A 24,395-nucleotide genomic window follows, 5' to 3' on the forward strand; every position below is an offset into this window, starting at 1 on the left:
GAACGCTCCAGTTCCCATTCACTGTAATTGCATAGAGAAAAAAATAACAGTAAGTTCTTAAAATGTCTGTTTTTGTGTTCAACTGAAAAAAGAAAACTATGGGTTTAATAGACATGAGGATGAGTAAATGATGACAGAATGTTCATCTCCGTGTTTTTGTTTTCCTGCGTACAGAAACAGATCTTGCTTTGGTTAATGGTAAAAGATGACAGGATATTTCAACAGCAAGTGTTCTTCAGATAAATTTAGTTCGGAACAAAAGGTGAGACCGAAAAAGACAGAATAAGGGATGCTGCACATCTGGCTAATTTGATGTCAGGTCAGTTTGATATTTGGTGTCTGGAGAAACTCATCTCACAAGGAAAGTTGCAGTAGTGGGTTCAGGTGTGCTGGGCTACTTGATAACTCATCTGAATCAGATTCAACTGAACCTTAAGGAAAGTACAGTCACTTTGAACTGTTGTTGTATAAACTAATCAAGAAAATTTTCAAGAAAATCTTTTTTTAAGCAAACTATTACTTTAAATACTATTTAAAATACATACATAGTCCATGTAGTTCTATAAAAGTACACACAATATATTTTATTCATACAGTAATATACTCAACAATAATTGACATACAACTCTTTGTCTTGGTTGACCAGTTTTAATTCTCTACAAGTATCAAAGTTAACAGCTGCTTTTTTGTGTGCCGCTTTCAGTGATTGAAAGGAACTCCTGTGTCAAAGTGAATGGAGAAGCAACGCTTCATAAAGCTCTTTTTTCATTCCTTAATTCTCAAGGATGACTTGTATTATACTGCACTAACCTTTTATTCAAAGCTTATATGGATGATCTAATTAGTGGACCATCATGACAATGAGTTTGTTTTGTATAGAAAAAGAATACGCAGCATTCACACTTTCTGCTCACCGTGGATTTTCAGGGTTATTAATAAAAGAAGAGCTGTGTGTTAGCTAATTAAATGTAAGATATTTATTCCTTACAACATCTTTTTATGGGTAAGACATTTCTTGCATATGATTCTTTATGCATTCACAATCTTGCTGCTTACTAATTCACATCATAATCAAATTACCACAAATTACCGCACATGACCTCATGGCTTGAAGTCCCTTTGGCGAACCCAGACTTAAACAATAGAAAACAGTATTTTTGCTTTTTATAGTGCATTTAAAATGGAACCTCTTAGTGTGTTTTGTGAATTTTCCACAATGTTGTCATAGTAACAGGTGAAAGGCACATCAAGGCCTGTCAAGCACAGAGAGTTGAAACTTTGGAATTGTGCTCAGGAATTATGCACTTTCTTTTACTGCCATCATGTGTAACAGCATTGCATTATGAGTTTAGATGTTTCTATTGATTGTTCACAAATAATTTACACATTTAGAGGGAGTTTGAGAATAAAATAATTTCTAAAATAGATGCATATGTTTGGCGTTAAGTGTGTGTATTTGGCAGTTCAGTGTGGGAGTAGTTTATTCTTTCTGCCTGACCTGCTTTTTAAAGAGAGAGAGAGAATGAGAGTGAGAAAATGAGAGGGCGATTTATAAGTGTATAGGAGCCGTACTTTACATATTAAACTTATTACAAGCAAATCCTGACAGGTACACACAGACTGCAGGATTGTTTCATAGCAAATATTTGTGTAGTTGTATGCTTGCAGTTGGATATTTCTGTCAAAGGAAGTCACTGATACTACAAGAATACTGCATAACTAAGTACTCGGTAGGCAATACAGTCACCTGACGTGACCCGACCAGTTCTAATAAATCTAGCATTGCTGTAATGCAAAACATTCCATAATGCTTATTCAAGTAAATTAACATAATTGTGGCCTCATTGGCAGTAGAGTGACTTTATGATTGTAGTCGCCCACCTCCTGCAGGTACTCAAAGACAGAGGCAGACAGGGTGTATCCTTGGAGACCAATTCGAGTGCTTGAAATAGGGTTAAAAGGGGGCACGGAAAGTTCAGCCCATGCATCTTCACTCTGTAATATCACCAAGTCTTTACTGCGGGGCAGTGATCGTAATATAAGCCAGGCTGATTAATCATGTAAAATCTAGCCATGTTTTACCTATTTGGCTTATAACAGACATTTCATAGGCTCACTGAAAAAACCTGCATTTTTGCAAAACTTCCTGCATTTTTGCAAAACTCCAAAAACAATAGTAGTGAAAAATGAGTTAACAATAGTAGTGAAAATTTCCTCAGATGACTTTAGAATTAATATTAGCCTACTATCTTGTTGCTAGACTATTTTGCACATTGTTATAGACTATTATTTCTTAGCGGAATCTTTAAAATAATAAACACATAAAAAAGATTTTGGAGATCATTATCCAAAGATTATTGGAGTATATTTTACAAGAACATACTATTTCAGTTTCATTCAGTGTTACTTGACATTTCTTTGTAATTGTTTGATAAATTTACTAGCTATTCCTTACATGTTCGTTCTGTGAGATTTGTATTTTGCTTTTGCCATTTGAGGATATAATCTTTTTTTGTTGTTATTATTCTGTGGTGAAAAGGTTGTTGAACTACAGGTTTTGTAAACACTTGCTGATAGACAACAAGGTTTAAAGGAACATAAATGAGAACTAATCCTCATTAAACGTCTTTTTCATGCTCAAGAAAAGATTTAACAGATTTCAGTTTGTTTTTTTAAGTCTTGGCCTGTAGGTTAATGATTCTTATTTGGCTGTGGGGTTATCGCTTTCTCTCGCTGCTGACTACATCTATATTGTTAAGCGTGAACAGGAGACAGAGCTGAAGACCTTAATTAACTCCGCTCTAATTGTAGTGATTATCAGGACCTCAGGAGGAAGAGGAAAAAAAGAAAGAATCCAAAGCTCTACATTTTGAAAGTTTAACCCGATATGAAAAACGTCATGTTGATAAAACAGTGAGAACTTTCACAATGGCAGAAACATGAAAGTCTTTTGAAACAGATTCATACACTCTACCGTGCATGTGCCATATAGGGATATGATCAATAATTTCAGGGATACAGATAATAATATTATCATACATCAATGACAATAATACTACAGTAAAATTTGTAATGCTGGAAGCAGCATTAAAAATACTAATATTTCTTCTTTTACTACTTCTTATTGACTTCAGAGGATTTTATTGATTTATTGTTTTATGATGTTTTTTTTTTCATGATTGTTTCAGTAAGTCAGTAAGAAGGAATCTCCTTGTTTCTCTTTACAAGGTTTGTCTGTGGTATCCACTAGCAGCAGATTGATTCTATGAGCTGATAGCAGCCCTCTCTTCTATTTTGTGTCTTTAATGATTCTCATATGTCTCTATCAGGTTGACATTTCCCTGCGGGACATGTGTGATCTTCTGTCCACCCTTGTGTATGTATGTGTGTGTGTGTGTGTGTATGTCTCACTGAACCCTGTTGATCTTTAGCTTAGAGCGGCTTGAGTAGAAGCCTGATCAATTTAGAGCATGCTGTGCATATCAGAGGAGAGAGAGAGAAAATGATGGAAATAAAGAGGAAAAGAAAATGGTTAGATTAGGAGACAATGTGTTTTAAAAGCTGAAGTAAGAATGTCTGAAATTAATTAGTGCCTGTCATAGAAAGGAATGACAATGTAGGTAAAAACTACATTTAGCCTCAATTAAATCCACTTGTTTTTACACTGTGAGAGAGTGATTATTTAGAAAATGTTTTAATTCGTTTGAAAATGTCAACATAAAATGGCATTCCAAAGCAATTTACTTCCTTAATGTGACAAATTTATGAGTAAGCTACAATATTCAACAATGAAAAGTATAAGATGGGAGATAAGATGGTTTATCCACCGGGGATTGACTTTAAAGAGGCTTTTTGACCTGAATGTGAAGAATGAAATTTAAGTTCACTCTTGAGAGCAAAGTAATTCTGTGATGTTAGTGGCACAGAAATGACACACTTCAAGTGATCTAGTCTAAATGTACGTCCCTGTTATCAATCAGTTTCACTGTAATCATCCATTCTCTCTCTCAGCCACATTTTATTTAGAGCATGACTGAGCATCCACCTGACCAGACTTAAACTCCTGAGATTTGCATTAATCTTCTCTCTCTCGTAATTTTTAATAACCCTTGCGATTACATTGTCTCTCTGCACATTAATGATCTAATATTTCTAAATATTATGCTGCGAAATGTAAACTGTGGCTGGAAGACACGTTTTTATTGCGCGTAGATTTACCGTTGCCCCTCTTCTGTGGTCATTACCCTTTGTTTGTTTATATGAAGAAAAGTGAGCCATTCTGTTGTCTGTCAGTCTGCAGGGTTTCCATGGAAATGGCATTTCAAAAATGGAAAATTGTTGCTTTTTTTCAAGTGTCCAAGTGTCCATTTACTTAGGTTAAACTTCTGGTGCGATTGAGTGGAGCGGTTCACCTATGAATATGATTAGGTCCACAATTATACATTAGCCATATAAGCTCTTGGAAATCAGTCTGAATATGCCTCACTTGCCGGCAAACTTTGGCCTACCAAAACTGCTGACAGTTCACATCATGGACTTCTGTAAGACTTGGATGCGCATTTGGAATAGAGAGAAACGATCGTATTAATAATGCTGGTAATTTATGAATCTGTTTACTGACAGAACCCCTTTAGGAGAGCGAGTTTAAGTCAAAACACGGAACGCATTTGTTACAAATTAGCAGAAAACATCAAACATGCATCATCAGCAGAGATGTCCTGGCCTGCTTTAGGCCAAAACGTAGAGCTCACTCAAACTGTTTTGCACTGGAACATCATTTATTATGAAACTGCTACGTGTGGCATATTAATTGAACATAGCGAATGAATTACTGTATATTTCAATAACTGTGCAGAGGAAAGATAGAGGAATTATAACTGAACAAAGCCTTATTAATCATGGTACTTCTTTCAGTTTTTATCTGTTTTTCATTTCAGATCTTGTTTCACATGTCAGTCGTTTTTTTCCCTGGTAATTTTCTCAGAGAAGTTAAAAAAAAAAGGCAATCAATAAATATGTCCATCAGGGTGCCATGTGCTCTGGTACTAATACACAAAAATGTGTAATATTTAATAATTCTAATGTTGTAGTGTTTCTAATATATGTTACAAACTCAATCCATCTATAATTTGTTCTTCAAATGTGAAAGAAAAGAAAAGAAGGAACACACATTTCTAATGTTTTCATATTATACAGCCACAGATTTTTGTTTTTATTTTTCATAAGCATAGGGAGTTACATCAACTAATGAATTTAATTAACCTAGTTATACAGATTTTTGTTCAAAATAAATAATGTAATCTACAAGGATCTTTTCCTTTGTACCAGAAGTATTATGATAGAGTGGCCTAATTTCAGTCACAGCCAGGGAAATGTCTTATCAAATATCATTGAAACAACAAAAATAGAAGTATATTTTCTAAAATTGACATAACTCTTTGGAGGGTTTTGGGTAATGTGCGTTATTGCTGGCATTTTTTAAAGTGTTTTTTATTTTATTTTATTATTTACATAACTAAACCTTTTGGGACTTTATGTAGTATTAAACAGAGGCGGACAAAGTACTCAACTCCATTACTTGAGTGAAAGTACAGATACTGCTGGTCAAACATTACTCCATTACAAGTAAAAGTTGTAAAGACAGATTTTTACTTAAGTAAAAGTACAGAAGTACTTGCTTTTAAAAGTACTTAAGTACCAAAAGTAAATTTCCTTTTTTATGTCAATGCACTGTTTTATTGTTGTACGTACTAGTACTTGCAATACTTCTGAAGCAAATTAGAATACATTACACCTGCGGAATACACTGACTAGCTTGTAGTATATTTGGAATAAAGAGCTTTTAGAATGTTAAAAACACATGGGGCTTAAAAAAATGCTGGGAAATCTCTTCATGTAGCCCCACAAGAGTGATTACTGATAAACTGTCTGAAAAAAAGAAAGTCACGTTTTAGAGAAGAAAAAAATCACCTACTGACTTTCAAAGCTGCTACATAGTAACGACTTTCTACTTCGAGGATCTTGATAGAAATGTAGTGGAGTGAAAAGTACAATATTTGTCTTTCAAATGTAGTGAAGTTAAAGTCATAAGTTCCCAGAAAAAATAATACTCAAGTAAAGTACAGATACTCAAAAAGTGTACTTAAGTACAATACTCAAGTAAATGTACTTAGTTACTGTCCGCCTCTGGTATTAAACATGAACAATATTAATTCAGTGAAGGAATCTTCAAGACTAAGTTTTAAACCAGTACCTTGTTAGTATTTTCGCATGGAGGACGAAACCTGAAAAAATTAAAAAGAGATCCGATTAATAAAAGTTATTTGTTTGTGAATGGGAATAAACTTGGGCGGAATTTTTTTGATTCACTAAATGAATACCAGATCAAGATATTTGGGGTAGGCTATATGTTTTCTGATTCCCCGAAAAAAAACCGTCTTTGTTTTCGGAATGTTTTGATTCACTAAGAGGAATCATTCATGCGAATCATTTGGTCGTGAATGAGACTACGCCACTTGGTTTGTTTGTATGGACTCCATGTGTTTGCATTTATTTATTTTTACGTGCGTTACGTGAGGACAGATAAATAGAAAGACGTTTTATACGAATGTTGTGCAACACACTCTTTTATTCTATGCCATTCAACTTTGACTACAAGCTTGCAAATTGGGGTTTCGTTCGAGCGCTGAAAGAAAACATTGAGCAAGTAACAACGTGCATGCGCAAGAACACGATGCCCAGAAAGGAAGACAAACACTCCAGCGGTGTTCTGAAAAACAATGATTCTCACTTGATTGCCAAGCCTTTTCACTTTAGTCATTAGTGCTTCAGAGCTCAAAGGTTCAACACATTTATTTCCCTTCTGGATATGCCCCTCTAGGTATGTTAGTACTTTCACGATTCTAGTTTCAGCAGGCTTTAAACACTCTCCCCAATTTAGATTTGTAAGCCGGAGGACTCTGACCTTGTGTTTCTAAATCAGGATTCCAAAAATCTGCAGTGCTCTGAGGCCCAATGCAGCCATGGAAACACTTCACAAAACACCTATCAGACCTGCTCCCATTCAAACACCTGCTGCAGGAACCACAGCCTACCATCAGGGGTAAGGGCACTGACTTTATTCTCTATGGCACTGTTTTAAATGGAAAGGAAACCGAAATAGCCTGTAAGTGGAACAATGTGTGTTTGTGCATAAATGAGCTGGAGATCATTTCAAGTGCTTACAAATGACAACATTGCTTTTTCGTCTTGTGCATTTGCCTTAAAATGTCTTGACACTAAATGGCATCTATTAAAGGGATCATATGATGTTGCTAAAAAGAACATTATGCTGTGTATTTGGTGTAATGCAATGTGTTTATGCGGTTTAAAGGCAGGGTAAGCGATTTCTGGTAGCCAATGTTGATATTTGAAATCACCAAAACAAATATGCCCCTAGCCCAAAAGGGTCTTGCCCCTATTTTGATAGCTCCGCCCCACATATACGTACGCAACCCAGGCAACGATTAGTTCTGTGAAACAAAGCAAAACCAATGTTACACCGTGTCTACAGACGTGAGCGGCGCGGTGAGCGAAAGCCCCGGCTTAGCCTGAGCTGAAGCCGGGCAAGAGTGAGCTGAGGCGGCGGGGTCGAGAACGGCGGTCCTGGCGAAGGAGCGGTGAAAACGGTGAGGGCCGATCCGGCGATCCACAGCACTAAGTTGATGTATTTCCTCAGCGACCAGCACGGATCAGCTCTAGGCATGACGACGCGGATATCGTGCTCTTTTGGAAGGCCAAACAAAGTAGTTTCGCTTTCACAACGAAACATACAGCGTCTCCACGACATGGCGGCGGCAACAACAATACTACAGCGAGAATAAAAGTTACGCCGCATTTCTTTGCGTGAACATTTGGGCGATGTTATGCAAATCTTCCCATACAGTGGTGTAGACATGTGGGGGCGTGTTTAAACGAGGCGTTTTAGGAGGGTGTGGACCAGTCTTAACTTTTATAAAGAATATCTCTTTGGATTTGAGACTTTAGTCTTTGCAACTTTACAGGTTTTCTTTATCCACCAAGAGCTTGTAACACTCCAAAGAGAAAGGAAAAAATGAAATCGCATCATATGAACCCTTTAAGCAAACGGTTTTTGCTGCTGTACCTTTAAGACTCCTGTATGTAAATGATTTTAAAATTGGCTAACTGTAATCTTTTAAAGGGGTAGTTCACCCAAAAATGATGATTTTCTCATAATAAGTTGCAGAGTACGAAATGCGTTGATATGTAAATATGGGTGGTCATATGTTAACATGGTCATGGTTGTGACGATTATGATTTATTATGAATGCCTAATTTTAGCAGCTTAATTTCCATAAATTGTTCAAATGGACTAGGAGGAAAGCCGTGCTTTGTGATTATATCTTCACAAAGTATTTCTTCATAGTACATCAAGCTATTTTATTTAAAAAGAGCAAGAAAAACCCATGATTTGTCCCCCTTAATAACTTTAAAAGTAATGTAATTTTCATTTTGTCCCAGATATGTCGAGCCGCACTGCTTTTAAATGTTGGCATAAATGTGTGGTGTGAACTCTTTCTGGGAATTACTGTTACAGTCTGCTGCAATTTTCTTGGCAAACACACTATGACAACTTTAAATGTGCAGAGAGTATTTGATAACCATGTGACCGCTTACTGTGTGCAGTCTTGTATTTCCTGTCATTAGTGGGATCCTGAGGGAAACTAGTGGAGATGTCGAGGAGAGGTGTGAAGACTTTGGCAGAGGCTGTATCACAGAAGGACTCTCATTAGAAGAGGGAACATCAACACCAGAGACTGACATGTACAGTAAGGTGCCACAAACTCCTCGTGGAAGGTGTCGAACGAACGGCACAGCTACTGATCCTACAGTAATCCACAACTGTTACAGTTAACTTTTGAAAGTTGGAATGTTCAGTTCAAACTTTGATCTTGGTTACCACACAGTGATGAATGGCCAATTCACTCAAAGATTAAAAAGTCTAATCAAGTAGATCATACCAGTGGTTTTTATGACCAACTAGTGATTCGCAGAGTGGGAATAAGTGAATGCGTAAAAATTCAGTTTTGCTAGAGGGCATTTACATATTTGGGTATTTGTAGACATGTGGGGGCGTGTTTAAACGAGGCGTTTTAGGAGGGTGTGGACCAGTCTTAACTTTTATAAAGAATATCTCTTTGGGTTTGAGACTTTAGTCTTTGCAACTTTAAGGATCTTATCTATGCACAAACAGCTTGTAACACTCCAAAGAGAAAGGAAAATTTGAAATTGCATCATATGACCCCTTTAAGCTTTTTCATTCCCAGGCATTAGTCATTTCAGCTGTTAGTCCCTTACAAATGTAAATTCTCTCTGCTGAAAAGAACAACATTTAAGGATTGAGCTGGTTTGTGTTAATTTTGTACTTATCCAGCTGGGGGATCAGCGTAGCTTTGCTGTTTTTTAGCTAGTTGACCAAAGTTATCTTGCTGGTTAAGCTAGTTCTAAACCCTCATGGGGACACCAGCATACAATGTTTAGGACCAGCAACATATGCTGGTCAAGCAGGCTGCATACATCTTTTTGTTCTATTTCAATGCATAAGTGCTTCTACCTGACCAGGCTGCTCTAAATTTTGCTTAAGCACAGGGAGGTCAAAGGTCAGCTACCCTGTAAGTAGATATGGCATTTTGGAATTAAATGACAGTTAAATAATTCATGCAACATGCCATGGTTCTTGGGCATGCTCTGGGGGAACTTGTCTACTGTATAATTTAAATTGTTAGGCCTTTAATCAAGAGAAATATCAAATATTCATCTCTGCTGGAGACCACACCACCCCTGAGTTTCTGATCAGAGCTGCAGCGCCACATAGATTCTGACAGGTTCTAGAACACCAACACGTATTAAAAGACACACCAGCCACTGGGTTATTGATGTTTAACAGGGAGGAGAGTAGCAGCCGTTTGGGAATTCAAATGGCAATTCCCCTTTTAAAGGCCCTTTTGCTGAATAGATAAATATGGCTTCCACAGACCGACCTCCTACGTATGGGATTACTCCAGTTACTCTCAACTTCTTCAGAGTCCCAATTTTAATGTGTCAGTATGATATAAGGACATGTGGGTTATTCAAGAACATCAGAGCTGGGGTCGGCGATATGACCAAAGTCTTTTTATTTCACTGTATGAGAAATTTTCTATATAGCTATTTTTGTTTAATTTACTTATTAAAATATAAATTAAATAAACTTAACATGCAGTAAGACATACTACAGAAATCGAAAAATCTAGTATATAACTAAAACACTGAATAGTCCTCATTGAATGAATCAAATTTGAAATGATTCTTTAAAAATACAAAAGTGATTCAGGGTCAAAAGCAGTGAGAGATTTTCTTTGTTGATGTAGTCTAGTAAATAATCCGGTCTGGTAATTGAAAGGTTCAAGGTTATATTTAATTTTAATACATATTTTAATGCATAATATTAATATTAATTAAAAAATTCAAGAATGCATTTGAAATATGTTCTTCTTGACCCATATGCTACTGCTACTACTACTACTAACTACTACTTTTTTTTTTGAAAGTCTGTCTATTAACTGCTTTACTCATCTTCCACAATGATGTCTTTGAAATGGTTTCATTTGAGTTTGTTTTCAGCTAAATCAATATATGAATAATTTTATTACTTAATCATATCCTATAATTCATGTCTTTGTTTTTTCTTAATTGTGCATATCAGATGCAAGTTCAATGCATAGAAGGCTCAGTTTAGTATGTTTCAAGTATAACATTTTAAGAATCAGTTGAAAGTAGGTGTTGCTCAGTATTGTGAGATGTGATGCAGTGCTGTATGCTAAACACAGCTCTTTCCACACAGCTGGGCTTAGCAGTCTCTTCCCTGGGGACTCTGGACAGAGAACGGTGTTTAGAAACAAATTCCCAAGAGATCACACACTCCTGCAGGGAGCCCAATACACACTGTCCGAAAGCAGAACAAGACTAGGGCATTTGTTTCTTGCACAAGGGGATTGGGACAGGCTGAGGTTAGTTCTAAGGATAACCTCTGAGTTAAACTGAGGCATAGGTGTCATTTATGGTGTGGACGTTGGGGAGTTTTTGCCATGGCTGAATTGGTCCCTTGTGGCAGGTGTGTATTTATTGCAGAGGATGGATATCCAATTGTCTTAGAGTTTTCATTCCATTAGTGTGTGCTACAATGAGATGTGATCAGACATTAGTGGTTTGTTCTGCGGATGTTATCACTGGTGGAAAAAATTGTTTACATTACACTACCGTTTGGGGTCAGTCAGTACATTTTTTTGGTAAGTAAATTAATACTTTTATTCAACAAGGACGCATTACATTGATCAGAAGTGACCGTTCAGACATTTATAATGTTACAAAAGAAATAAATGCTGTTCTTTTGGAAGTATATTCATAAAAGAATCCCGACCAAAAAAATGCATCACAGTTTCCACAAAAATATTAAGCAGCTCAACTGTTTTCAACATTGATAATAATAAGAAATGTTTCTTGAGCACCAAATCAGCATATTAGAATGATTTCTGAAGGATCATGTGATATTGAAGACTGGATGTCTGCTAATGACTGCTGACAATTCAGCTTTGTCACCACAGGAATATATTAGAATTTAAAATATATTCTATTTGAATAAATCATTTTCTATTTAAATAAATGCAGCTTTGGTGCGCGTAAGAGGTGTTCAAATACATTTAAAAAAATCTTACTGACCCCAAAATTTTGAATGTTTGGACATTTCTAATCATAATATCATTTTTTTTTTTCCAATTTCAGTTTTATCATGGTAATGAGCAAATACTGTACTGCAGATATTTTTTAACCAACTTTATTTGTCCAAGATCTTGTTAAATTGTTTCTGCATAACGTAATTGCCATAACATTGCCAACATTAAGCATTGCCATATTAAGCGTGTTACCACTATTTGCTCAGTTAATAAAATAATATAAGAACTGATTTGTGGCTTCTGTCAGCCAGTAACCAGGCTGTGAATGATACTGAACAGGCAAGCACTTTGAAACCGATACAAGTGCATGTTTAAAAGTGATATGCGCCCTCATATGTGCCTTTATTACCTCAACATATCTCTCCGTAGCACCAAAAAATGAAGCGAAAAATGTGTCCTTGTTGGAATGGATCCTTATTGATTGCAATAAGCATGGCAAATGACCCCTGAGGTATTTTTAGATGCCGACCATATGACTGAGAAGGAAGCAGCCGCTGATTTCCATAAATGAAGAATGAGTGGCTTTTTAAAGCCTTAAGATGGATGTGTGCTTCAGGGTGGGTTGGTAATTACTTCTGCAAAGGGTCCGGACTGAAGGGCTCTGTGATTGAATTGTTTGCTGACGGAACGGCCTCTGCCATCTTTAACTTAAAGAGCAAAATGCCATAAATCATGCTCACAGATCCCAGTCGCCTCCCACGACACTCCTAATTTCGTTTGCCCCGCTTTTATTTCCTTAAAAATTTCTCACCATATAAATTGACGTGCAGCGTGAGGGAGATGAGAGGAACAGTAACGGTCGTTCCAGGCCTTTGCTGATACTTGGCTAAAGAATAATAGTAGTAGTGGACCTTTGTGTTCTTGCCAATACAGAGCCGTCATCAAATATAATTTAAATAATCACACTGTGACTAAATTGATAACGTAAGTCATGAGCTTAGCTGATACATGTGGGCTGTGAGTGATGGACCCTCAGGCCTCACGTGGAAAGCCTGCTTTTGATGGGAAGCGCTAAGAAGACCAAACCCATCTAATCCATTTCAGTAGTTCCTAATTTAAAAGGAAAGGCTTCAGATAAATGTACTATGAGTGTTTCATATTTTATTCATTTTTATCACAGATGCTACAACAACACAGAGAGTAGTATTTGCTGTAGTTGGTGTGGGTTGTCACCAAGAGCACTTAGGGTCACAATCGCAGTGGATGTGGCGTAACTGAAGAGACCTCTTGATGGAATTCCTCATACCAGGAAAGCTTATAAAAAGTTAAGTTAAGTTCAAGACTAATGAAGCACAGTTACTGTGGAACGTCTGAAACAGTTACTACATTTAATGAGACGAAGTAACTATGAAAGAAAATAATAACCTTATAAACCATTGTTATATCAGTAAGTTTATTAATTATCTGATACATTGAAACAGCTGCTGTGTAGATTACAATGTTGAAGTGAAACTGATGGCACCATAAACGGGAAAGTCCACTCAACATTAATTGACCCTGTTTGGCTGGAACACAAAATGTTCTCCTGTACAATTTGTTTTGTATTGGACCCTTTTTTGTTTTAAGGACAAATATTCTTCAAAATATCTTCTTTTGTGTTCCATAGAAGAAAGAAAATCATACAGACTTGCAATAACATGGAGGTGTACTTACATGTACGCAATGCAAATTTGTGCCGGCAGTGCTGCAGCTAGCATGTGAACATTGCTTTTAGCTTGCTCGCATGTCACAGGCCTCTTTCCTATTTCTGCATAACTACAGTGACTAAAATAAACTCCAGTTCCCTCTGGCATGAACTGGGACAAAGCCAGCCTCTTCCTTTCTCACTGCACTGAACATTAATCTACACAGCCGTGTCAGGCGCGAGCTACAGTAGCTTGTGCTCGCTTCAGCCACACGGGGTTCAGTGAGGGTGCCCACTGTCTGGCCTCTCAAGGCATTTAAAAGTTTACGAAGGAATACAGCTGAATTATTTAAGCCTCGTTTGTCAGTAAAAAATGGAAACAGATGTTAACCTTTTAACGTAAAAGCTGTTTCGTTCGAGGTGTGACCGTCACTTTGTGGTGTGTAAACACGTTTCGAAGAGTGTTGGGTGGAGAAAGCATGTGCTGTGACATAACTTGGATTAGCTCATAAAAAATTTATTAGGTAATGCGTAAATATTTATATATATTTTTTGATAAATAGTCATCTCGTAAAGAGATAGGATATCTCGTCTGTAGTAGAGTGTTTGTTAATTTATTTTATGTATTGTATTTAATTAAAGGACATTTTATTTATTTATTTAAGTAATTACTACATAAATCAGCAGTAGATGATGTAGCAAATTAGCTCAAAAGGGAAATGTATATAAATAATTACAATTAATTATAATTAATTACAATTATTTACCTCAGCTGCCAGTAGAAACTATAGCAGAATTATTATTACAATCAACTAATCTGTTCGTCCAGCAAACATTCAGTATAATTTCATATCAACTCTAAGAAAGGATATTTTCGTGGCCACAGAAAATAACTTGCTTACAGTAATGCATTAGAGCATGTAGCTATAGATCGGATTGTAAAAGGGACACTATACAAGCGGTGACAGAACCAGAAGCTCATGTAATTTGTGCACAATTTTTTATTAACTAAACACTAACACATACCTAATCTTGACAAACATACAAATCACTCATTCATGAGGAGGTTGAAAGTGGATGACTGAAACCGTTTGAGAAACCAGAGAATGCAGTTATGGAAAATGAGTCAGTTAACCACCTGAGTGAAACCATCAGCGCCGTTTTATAACGGGGTCAACAGCTTATCCTAAACCTCTGTTTCGTTTAGTTAAATGTACAATACTTGCATTGCCTTGGCCTTGAACGAGCGTCCGGATGCAGTCTTGGATGAAAGTCTTGATGGTTTGAAGGTTCGGTGGTGTAGGAGTCGCGATCACGTTCTTCCGGGTTTAGAGAGTGATGAACTCCAAAAAGATGTTATTCTGACTCTGTGGTGGTCGTGAGAGTTTTCTCCTAGATGTAAAGTGAAGAAGAGCTAAGAGAGACATCAGCTGAGATCCTAGGATCTTTGGTGAATGGAAAGTCAAGGCCCGAGGCCTGGCGCAGACTGCCGAAGCCTGGCGCAGACTTAAGGGTTGCAGAAGAGTTCTAGCTCACATCCTCATCTTCTCAGAATCTAGCAGATCCGCAGACTGAAGGCGGGCGGGTCACTGATATGAGGCCTTTATCTTCTATCGAGGTCACACCTCTTGGGGGTCAAAGAGCCAATGGTGACTTGCACTTCTGGAGGGAAAGTTTACGACTCTTTGTCTCTAGCATGGTGTTTTGCATGTGAAACTTGATTGGGTGTTCAAGAGAAGAATCTTCAAGATTCTTATAATAGTAATGTGTTGCACAGGAATCAACATATAATGTACACTCTAATTTAGATCATGAAAATATGAACTCATAGATACCAAACATGGTATAGGTGAGGTTATATTAACTAGTGATCTATCATAAGCATGCATAAAACATACAATACACAAAACCATATACAAGAAGGTAGTAATCATACACAATGACCTGGAGATATGCATGATAGAAACATTTGTCTATGAATTAATGTAAGAAGTCGTTCAAGAGAAGAATCTTCAAGATTCTTATAATAGTAATGTGTTGCACAGGAATCAACATATAATGTACACTCTAATTTAGATCATGAAAATATGAACTCATAGATACCAAACATGGTATAGGTGAGGTTATATTAACTAGTGATCTATCATAAGCATGCATAAAACATACAATACACAAAACCATATACAAGAAGGTAGTAATCATACACAATGACCTGGAGATATGCATGATAGAAACATTTGTCTATGAATTAATGTAAGAAGTCTTTTCCTATAGCAGTATGTGTCTGTTTGAGAGCATTAAGTAGGAGGGAAGATTCTCTCTACATAATTTTAGGTCGTAAAGTTTATCTGATCTGGCTGCAGTGTCCTGGTTGCCATGGTAACCAGGGGCCTGGACGTCATTCACAGACATATAGGCACCGAGTCTGGTGTTGGGTGAGGGGGTTTGTAATTGTTTGTTAATCTAATGAATAATTGTTTTGTTAAATCTAATGAACAATTGTGTCTGATTGGTCCAAATGCTACATATGGATAAGAACACATTTGTTTGCATTTTGTTTTATCATTTCACTGAAACAAAAGCTGGGAAAAGTATTACTAGAAAATTTAGTGTAAGCTGTGCTTAGCATAGGACTTGTCTGTATACCCACACTTGTGGTCTTGGCCACTTGAGAGTGTGTGCATGTGACAGGAAGTGTTCAGGACTCTCTTATGTTAGACAATTGGTTCAAAGATCAGCGTTCTTAACACACTATATCCACACTATCTCTAATACTACTTTGGAGCGGTGTTTGAGTTTTTTTTTTTTTTTTTGCATAGATCCCAGTCCCAACCTATTTCATGAAGCTGTGGGGACCAAATCATCCATGGCAGAAAAGCCTGTAAATGATGCCTGTGATTCACAGTTCAAATTAGAGAACGCTTGCACTTTCCTCTTCCGTTTGTCAATTTCATGTCAATCAGTGTGTGTGAGAAAGACTTGTGTTATCACGAGTGAGTCCACACTCTCAAAATTCTACGGATACTGATTCAGCAGCGCTCGGAGGCTGACAGCCTGTGGAGATGGAATATAGTGCTGTAAGCTCTAAGTTAAGCTGAGGGAAATGGAGACTCGGAGGTTGCATTACTGTGTGTCAGCGTTACGTAAGACTTGATTATCACATCTGCGTCTTTGCCTGCCAAGTTTTCCAATCACTGCACACAAAAGTCCCAGCCGTTTACTACTGTTGCACAAGAGATGCCATGCCAAAACTGTATCTCTTAAATAAAAACACTTTAATATTGTGTACAACACACATATATCAGTGAGATAACAACTGAAGTTGAAATGTTAGATGTCAAAAACACAGTAAATTATTGCGAGTTTCGAAACAAAATTGTGCTTTGATTTCCTCTCTGCTGTCACAGTTTCCCAGCTTATGGAGTGTGTGTGAGCGTGGGTGAGAGCGTGCATGCGTATGTATCATCACATGCCTACGTGCGGGCGCACAAGCACCAGAACGAAGCGATTTCCACAGAGAGAGAGACTCAGAGGAAGCAGTACGGGTCTGCAGCCACATATGGGCCTTCTTAAGGGATTTTCCTTTTTCCTCCCCTGACTGCGCGAGCTCTGCCTGTCTCTGTAAAGCCTGCTTAAAGTCTTTAATTATATTATATAAGCCAAAAGATCAAGGAAGCGTATTGAGAGTGTCCTCTGGAGCACATCACTTTGTGTGGGGGGATTTCGAAGCTCTCGTTCTCAGCCCTCCATCATGAGCGCTAACTCGCTTTATTCGTTCTGCCTCTCCTCCTTTGTGTCTTCTACCTCCAGATGAGCATGTGTCAGTCTCCCATCAAACCCAAGATCTACAGTGCAGCTTACAAGAATCAATGATCTGGGAACCGCTGAATCGCGTCTCTCGATGCTCAGTGTCATGTTGAATCAGATCTCCCAAAAATCTGACATCTTGGCTCAAGCTCTATACACAACTTGGCATTTATGCCTTGATCTGACAGCATCTGTATTAAAGGGGTCATATGACGTTGCTAAAAATAACATTATGTTGTGTATTTGGTGTAATGCAATGTGTTTATGCGGTTTAAGGTTAAAAAAACACATTATTTTCCACATAATGTACATTATTGTTGCTCCTCTATGCCCCGCTTTTCTGAAACGCGTCGATTTTTACATCGTTCTGAAAAGCGAGGTGTACGCTGATTGACCAGCTATCCATTGGCTGAATACCTCAAGCGTGTGATGGAAATGTTACGCCCCTTAACACACTGTGATGGCGTGTCCCGGCACGGCGAGACAAAACCAATAAAACCCATTACAAATGAGGCATTTGTTGCATCCAGTGGGGACATAATTACTGATTATAATGACTTATACTGTGTTTTTTTGCGTTGCGTATTGTGCCGCATAAACATAAAATCATGTCTGCATTTGTGATCGGAGAAACGACAAACAACAAGCGCTACTCGCGTTTGAATCATCAGTGGCAAAAACTTTAAATATAAAAAATGTACTTACAAGGCTGTGAGTCAGAAGCGCCAGACTGTCCTTACAAAGTTGGAACTGCCCCACTTTATAGAACAGCCTTTGAGTCTTCCATAAAATGCGTCACACAGCGTCACACATGGCGGGCTAGAGTGAGGAATGGCCAGCGGCCTTGAGAACGGCGCGGCCGGCGGATTTGACGAAGGAGCGGCCGGCGGGCGGGCGGCAACCACATGTGACGAACCCGGGCTGGACTCCGCTTCGTCCACGGTGAAAGCCGATCCGGCTATCCACAGTGCGAAGTTAATGTATTTCCTCAGCGACCAGCACGGATCCGCTCTAGGCATGACGAAGTGGATATCATCCTCTTTTGGAAGGCCAAACAAAGTAGTTTCGCTTTCACAACTAAACACAGAGCATCTCCACAACATGGCGCCGGCGGCAACAACAATACTACAGCGAGAATAAAAGTTACGCCTTCTTTCTTTGCGTGAACATTTGGGCGACGTTATGCAAATCTTCCCACACAGTGACATAGACATGTGGGGGCGTGTTTAAACGAGCCGTTTTAGGAGGGCGTGGACAAGTCTTAACTTTTATAAAGAATATCTCTTTGGATTTGAGACTTTAGTCTTTGCAACTTTACAGATCTTCTTTATGCACCAAGAGCTTGTAACACTCCAAAGAGAAAGGAAAAATTGAAATTGCATCATATGACCCCTTTAAGGGTCATTCCATCGAGTAAATAAAATATTATAGGCCTGCCATAAGAGTTATCAGCCCTTGTGTTCTGTTTGAGGTCTGAGAGTCCCCAAGGCCATTTAAATGGGTTGAAATATATTCTTATCATTGAAGTATCAGGTTGAGTTATAATGTTTCTCAATCTTTTAGAACTCATTATTGTAATGTCTTGATTACTTAACTTTAGGGAATTCATTATTATTAATTCATTCAGGTTTTGAAAGGACTCGAATCTGAAAATTCGAAGTCCACCTGATTAGAACTGATTTCAAATTTTAATGGTTTACACCTTATCAACGGTCGTCCAGCGAGCCGTTAATGTTCATGTATCTTAACCATCTGATTATGGGTATTTTCCCTGGCCACAGGTCAATACAATTATGATAATTTGTAAGCTCTTAGAGAGGTAACGTGATCTTTGGCAAGGGTTTGACTTTAAAATTATACGACACCAGACAAGTGTCTGTTATGGATAGAAATCCCTACATTATGAACTTAAGATGCTGCAACCAAAATAATTACTGTTAACTTATTACATTTAGGGTCTCAGAGACCTCAGATATAAAATGTTAATTAATGCAATGAATTTTATCATATCATTATATGACTGCTGTACAAACTTGAGCTTGTCTTAATTATGTTTTCTGCAATATGTTTTTATTCTGTAATCTGATTGACCCCAAGCCAGTGTTGTTATTGCTAACTAAAAATGGAAATATTATAAATCATTCTTGTTAATTGAAATAAAGCTAAAATGAAATATAAATACTATATATAGTAAAACTATATGATAATGAAATATAACGTCTTGGTTACGTATGTAACCCTCGTTCCCTAAAGAAGGGAACGGAGACATTACGTCAGTGACTGACGAATTGGGACCTCGCTAGAGAGACCAATCACCTTCGAGTGTCCACAAAACAAGCCAATAAGTGTTGGCGTGCGATCTTTGCGTCGCGCACCCTGCCCCGCAGTGCGGGTATATAAGGAGAGCGCGTGCAGTCGCACATTCAGTTTTTCGCTGAGGAGCCGAGACTGTATGCCTCGGCCATACAGCGGTGGTACAGCAACTGTGGCGACGGAACGTAACGTCTCCATTCCCTCCTTCAGGGAACAAGGGTTACATACGTAACCGAGACGTTCCCTTTCAGTTAGTCACGTTCGATGTTACGTAAGTGACTGACGAATTGGGATCCGTATGGAAAACGCCACTATTGCAGACCCCCTCCAGTGCCCTGCGAAAGCCGGCAAGTCCCCCCACGCCAGTTGGGGCGGAAGATAGGACAGGGCTTAGGCAGAGGTGTCCGCCACTTATGTTCCGTACTGTGGGATATTGGATAACACTGGGAAAGCATACCCAAGTAGGGGAATGCTACGGAAGCCACATCCTACATAAAGGAGGTATCATGTGGAAGTTACACATATGGACTGGCCACATGGGCTGACCATGTGCATACACATGAGTGCTGGACCTGGCGTCTGGCGCTCCGCCACGCCTGAACGCCGAGGGTGCGGGAGGAACTCCAACAGGGTTCACCAAAAGGGGAACTGAACTGAGATGCACTTAAGCGCACATATCCGGTCTGTAGAGGGGAATGGCGCAGCAAGCGTGATCGACACAGAGCGGGTCCGGTGTTACTGACCCTCTGAGGTAAGTACACGAGAGGACCCAAGTTGTGCTTTCCAAGAGACTTGCCCTCTACTGCATCGTGATGTGCGGCGATAGCGGCAACATACACTTTAAGGGTGGTGGGAGACAACCTTCGCTCCAGCCCTTCTTGCAGAAAGGAGAGCATGACTGCGATCGGGCATCTACGGGGGTCTTCCCGCCGGGAAGAACACCAATCGACGAACAGGTTCCACTTCAGCGCGTAGGCGTGCCTCGTAGAGGGCGCTCTAGCTGAAGTGATGGTGTTAACTACCGCTGGAGGTAGATCACCTAGAACCTCTGCGTCTCGTCCAGAGACCACACGTGGAGATTCCACAGGTCTGGGCGCGGGTGCCAGAGGGTGCCCCCTCTCTGAGAAAGGAGATCCTTCCTCAGAGGAATATGCCAAGGAGGGGCTGTCGCGAGGAGCATCAGTTCGGGGAACCAAGTCCGACTGGGCCAATATGGCGCTACCAAGAGGATTTGCTCCTCGTCCTCCCTGACCTTGCACAATGTCTGTACGAGAAGGCTCACTGGGGGAAACGCATACTTGCGTAGGCCCCGAGGCCAGCTGTGTGCCAGCGCATCCGTGCCGAGGGTACCCTCGGACAGGAAGTAAAACAGCTGGCAGTGGGACGTATTCGGAGAGGCAAACAGGTCTACCTGAGCATCCCCAAAGCATCTCCAGATCAGCTGGACTGTCTCGGGTTGGAGTCGTCATTCTCCCGGAAGGGCGGGCTTACGTGAGAGCAGTTCGGCTGCACGATTGAGCTCGCCCGGGACGTGAACGGCGCAAAGCGACCTCAGATGCTTCTGACTCCAAAGGAGGAGATGGCGGGCGAGTTGCGACATGCGACGGGAGTGTAGACCTCCCTGGTGGTTGATGTACACAACGGTCGCAGTGTTGTCCGTCCGGACGAGTAAGTGCTTGTCGTGTAGCAGTGATTTGAAGCGGCGCAGAGCAAGCCATACTGTTAGCAACTCGAGGCAATTGATATGCCACTGCAGACGAGGCCCTGTCCAGGGGCCAGTTGCATAAACTTAGCCACCATATTAAGACTGTGTCTTAAGAACTAGTTTGACCAACTAGCAGTTGCCAAGGGGTAATCAGTCTTACTTTTCCAATACAAATAAGACCAATCTACCTTTTCATAACGGAATAAAAAAAGTTATGACCAGTCTTGAAGAAAAAAAATAGATAGCTAACTTTTTAAGACTAGTCTAAACAAGTTTATGCAACCTGCCCAGGTGCCCGATGCTGCATGCCCGTTGCACATGGCACCCCAGCCTATGGCAGAGGCATCTATTGAGAAAACAACATGCCTGGACACTTGCACTAGGGGAACTCCTGCCCGAAGAAAGGCAAGGTCCGACCACGGGCTAAAGGTCTGGCGGCAGGACGGAGTGACTGAGACCCGGTAAGTGCCGCGTTGGCATGCCCATCTCGGGACTCGGTCGTGAAGCCAATGCTGAAGCGGTCTCATGTGAAGCAATCCGAGTGGTGTGACAGCGGCAGCGGATGCCATATGCCCCAGGAGCCTGTGAAATTATTTCAGTGGAACCGCCCTCCTGCGCTGAAATGACTCCAGGCAGTTCAGCATTGACTAAGCGCGCTCTACTGAGAGGCGCGCTGTTAGATTGACAGAGTCCAACTCCATACCAAGAAAAGAGATCCTCTGCACGGGGGAGAGTTGGCTCTTTTCCCAGTTGACCCGAAGCCCCAACCGGCTGAGGTGGCTGAGTACCACGTCCCTGTGCTCGCACAACTGTGCTCGAGACTGGGCCAGTATGAGCCAGTCATCGAGGTAGCTGAGAATGCGAACGCCTCCTTCCCTCAACGGGACGAGGGCTGCCTCCACGACCTTGGTGAAGGCACGAGGCGACAGGGACAGCCGGAAGGGGAGGACCTTGTACTGATATGCTCGCCCCTCGAACGCGAAGCGGAGAAACGGCCTCTGTCGAGGGAGGATCGAAACATGAAAGTATGCGTCCTTCAGGTCGATCGCACCAATCGTGCGGACGAACGCATCGAAAGATACGTTTCTGCGTTAACATCCTGAACGGGAGCCTGTGAAGGGCCCGGTTCAGAACGCGTAGGTCTAGGATTGGTCATAACCCACCGCCTTTCTTGGGTACAATGAAGTAGGGGCTGTAAAACATCGACTTCCTATCGGCTGGAGGGACTGGCTCTATAGCGTCCTTCGCCAGCAGGACTGCGATTTCCGCTCGCAAGACGGGAGCATCCTTGTTCAGCACAGAGGTGAACCGAATGCCCCTGAACTTGGGAGGACGCCGGGCAAACTGAATCGCATAGCCGAGTCTGATGGTTCTCGTGAGCCAGCGAGACGGTCTAGGGAGCGCTAGCCAGGCCCCCAGGAACCGAACAAGCGGGACTAGGGGAACCACCGTCGTACCCACAGTGGGGCAACGAGATGGAGCGCAGGGACCTGACCCAGAAGGCACAGCGTCCCGGAGTGGGGTCTGAGTGCGCGGTGCAACACTTACCTGTCTCCACGGTTGGGCAGGGGGCGCGTGAGAAGGCATAGTGTCCTCGAACCGGGCCCTGCTGCTCGCTGGCGAAAGGAGGGGGGGACGGGAGTGTTGAGGCTGTGCCTTGCACACTGCCATTCTCGCCCTTTTGAGACCCGGAGAAATAGGAAACTGCTCTTTTATTAAATGTTTGGGTACCACTGGCTGGGGAGCCAGTAGTGGAACAAAACAAAAAGGAAACAAAAGATTCTCCACCCGGCCCTCCTCCGGGGGAAGGAGTGGTGCGGTCACCATCTCCTGAAGAGCAGGATCCAGAGTCTCCGGGTCGCCCGTCTCAGGAACACCGCTTGCTCTGGCGCTTTACGGGCCTGGCAGGGGCAGAGACAGGCTGCGCCGCTTTCCTCCTGCCAGCTCCACGCTGCGGCCGGTGTGAGGGGTGCTGCTGAGGCCAAGCTGGAGCGGAGGTGGAGGCAGCAGGAGGGCGCCCTCGGCGAAGAAACGGGCGGAGGAACTGCAGCTGGCAGCGGGGTGATGACAGCAGCGGGCCCCCGGGGCAGGATGTGCCTGATTGCCTCCGTCTGCTTCTGTGCGGCGGAGAACTGCTGGGCGAAGCTCTCCACTGCATCGCCGAAGAGGCCAGCCTGGGAGATCGGGGAGTCCAGGAAACAGTGTTTGACGGCCTCCCTCATATCTGCCAGGTTCAGCCAAAGGTGTCGTTCCTGGACCACCAGGGTGGACATCGTCTGACCGAGGGACCGCGCCGTGACTTTCGTCGCCGTGCGCAGTTCCTGCATTACCCCTGGGTCAGAACTGCCCTCGTGCAGCTGCTTCAACGTGTGGATTACCCCTCCAGGCGGCGTTTTTTTTGCGGGCAGAGCTGCATCGCAATAGCGCGCTCGACTGGGGGGATCTCCACATACCCCTTAGCCTCCCCGCCGTCGAGGGCAGTGAGGACGGAAGAAGCACTAGCTCTGTTTCGGGCAGAAAAAGCTGCCCTCCAAGATCTAGTAACTTCTTCATGCACTTTCGGGAAGAATGGAAGCGGAGGTGGCTGCCGACAGTCAACCTGCGGCACCCCCAGGAACCAATCATCCAACCTCGAGTGTTCGGGAGATGGAGGGGATTTCCATTGCAACCCGACGCTCTCGGCGGCCTGGGAAAGCATAGCAGTCAGCTCTGGTTCTGACTCGGGCAACGCCATTCTTCCTGACGGAGGCAGCGCAGCCGAGTCTTCATCTCCAGAGCCTAGCTCGTCCCCCGATGCAGTGATCGTCATCCTGTCATCTGCCGGAGGCCCGAATGAGATGCTAGACCCCACCCTGTCCGGGGTCTCAGCCACCTCATCGCGGAACACCAGAGGGTGCGATGTGCTGGAGGAGTGAGGGGTCCGCGGAGACTCACTCGACGGGGAAGCCCTCACTGTAATCCTCAGATCCTGAGAACATGAGTCATCCACGAGCGCTGCCTCAGCGTGCTCAATGCCCAGGCACGAGATGCAGCGATCGTGATCATCAGATGGAGCCAGGAAGCGACCACATCCAGAAACACACGAGTGGAAGGTCATCTTTAAAAAGACGCCGCATCACACGTTGAGCTCTTTTAGATTTGCTCTTTTAGATAAAAAAGTGTTGAAGCGCCCTGG

The 24,395-nt window shown here is 41.5% G+C and overlaps 1 long non-coding RNA gene across 1 annotated transcript in view; it reads left to right on the plus strand.

The window, feature by feature from the left end:
• Positions 1-6,506: 6,506 nt before the first annotated feature.
• The window catches only part of LOC107731295 (uncharacterized), a 37,213-nt gene continuing 19,324 nt past the window's right edge, over positions 6,507-24,395 (plus strand). Inside the window, exons 1-2 of the long non-coding RNA XR_001638762.1 lie at positions 6,507-6,880; positions 6,983-7,102. This is a non-coding gene — a long non-coding RNA (uncharacterized LOC107731295). The remainder of the gene's footprint in view (positions 6,881-6,982; positions 7,103-24,395) is intronic.

This window comes from Sinocyclocheilus rhinocerous, unplaced genomic scaffold, assembly GCF_001515625.1.
Source record: "Sinocyclocheilus rhinocerous isolate Xijiao unplaced genomic scaffold, SAMN03320098_v1.1 scaffold1600, whole genome shotgun sequence".
Taxonomy (NCBI): Eukaryota; Metazoa; Chordata; class Actinopteri; order Cypriniformes; family Cyprinidae; genus Sinocyclocheilus; species Sinocyclocheilus rhinocerous.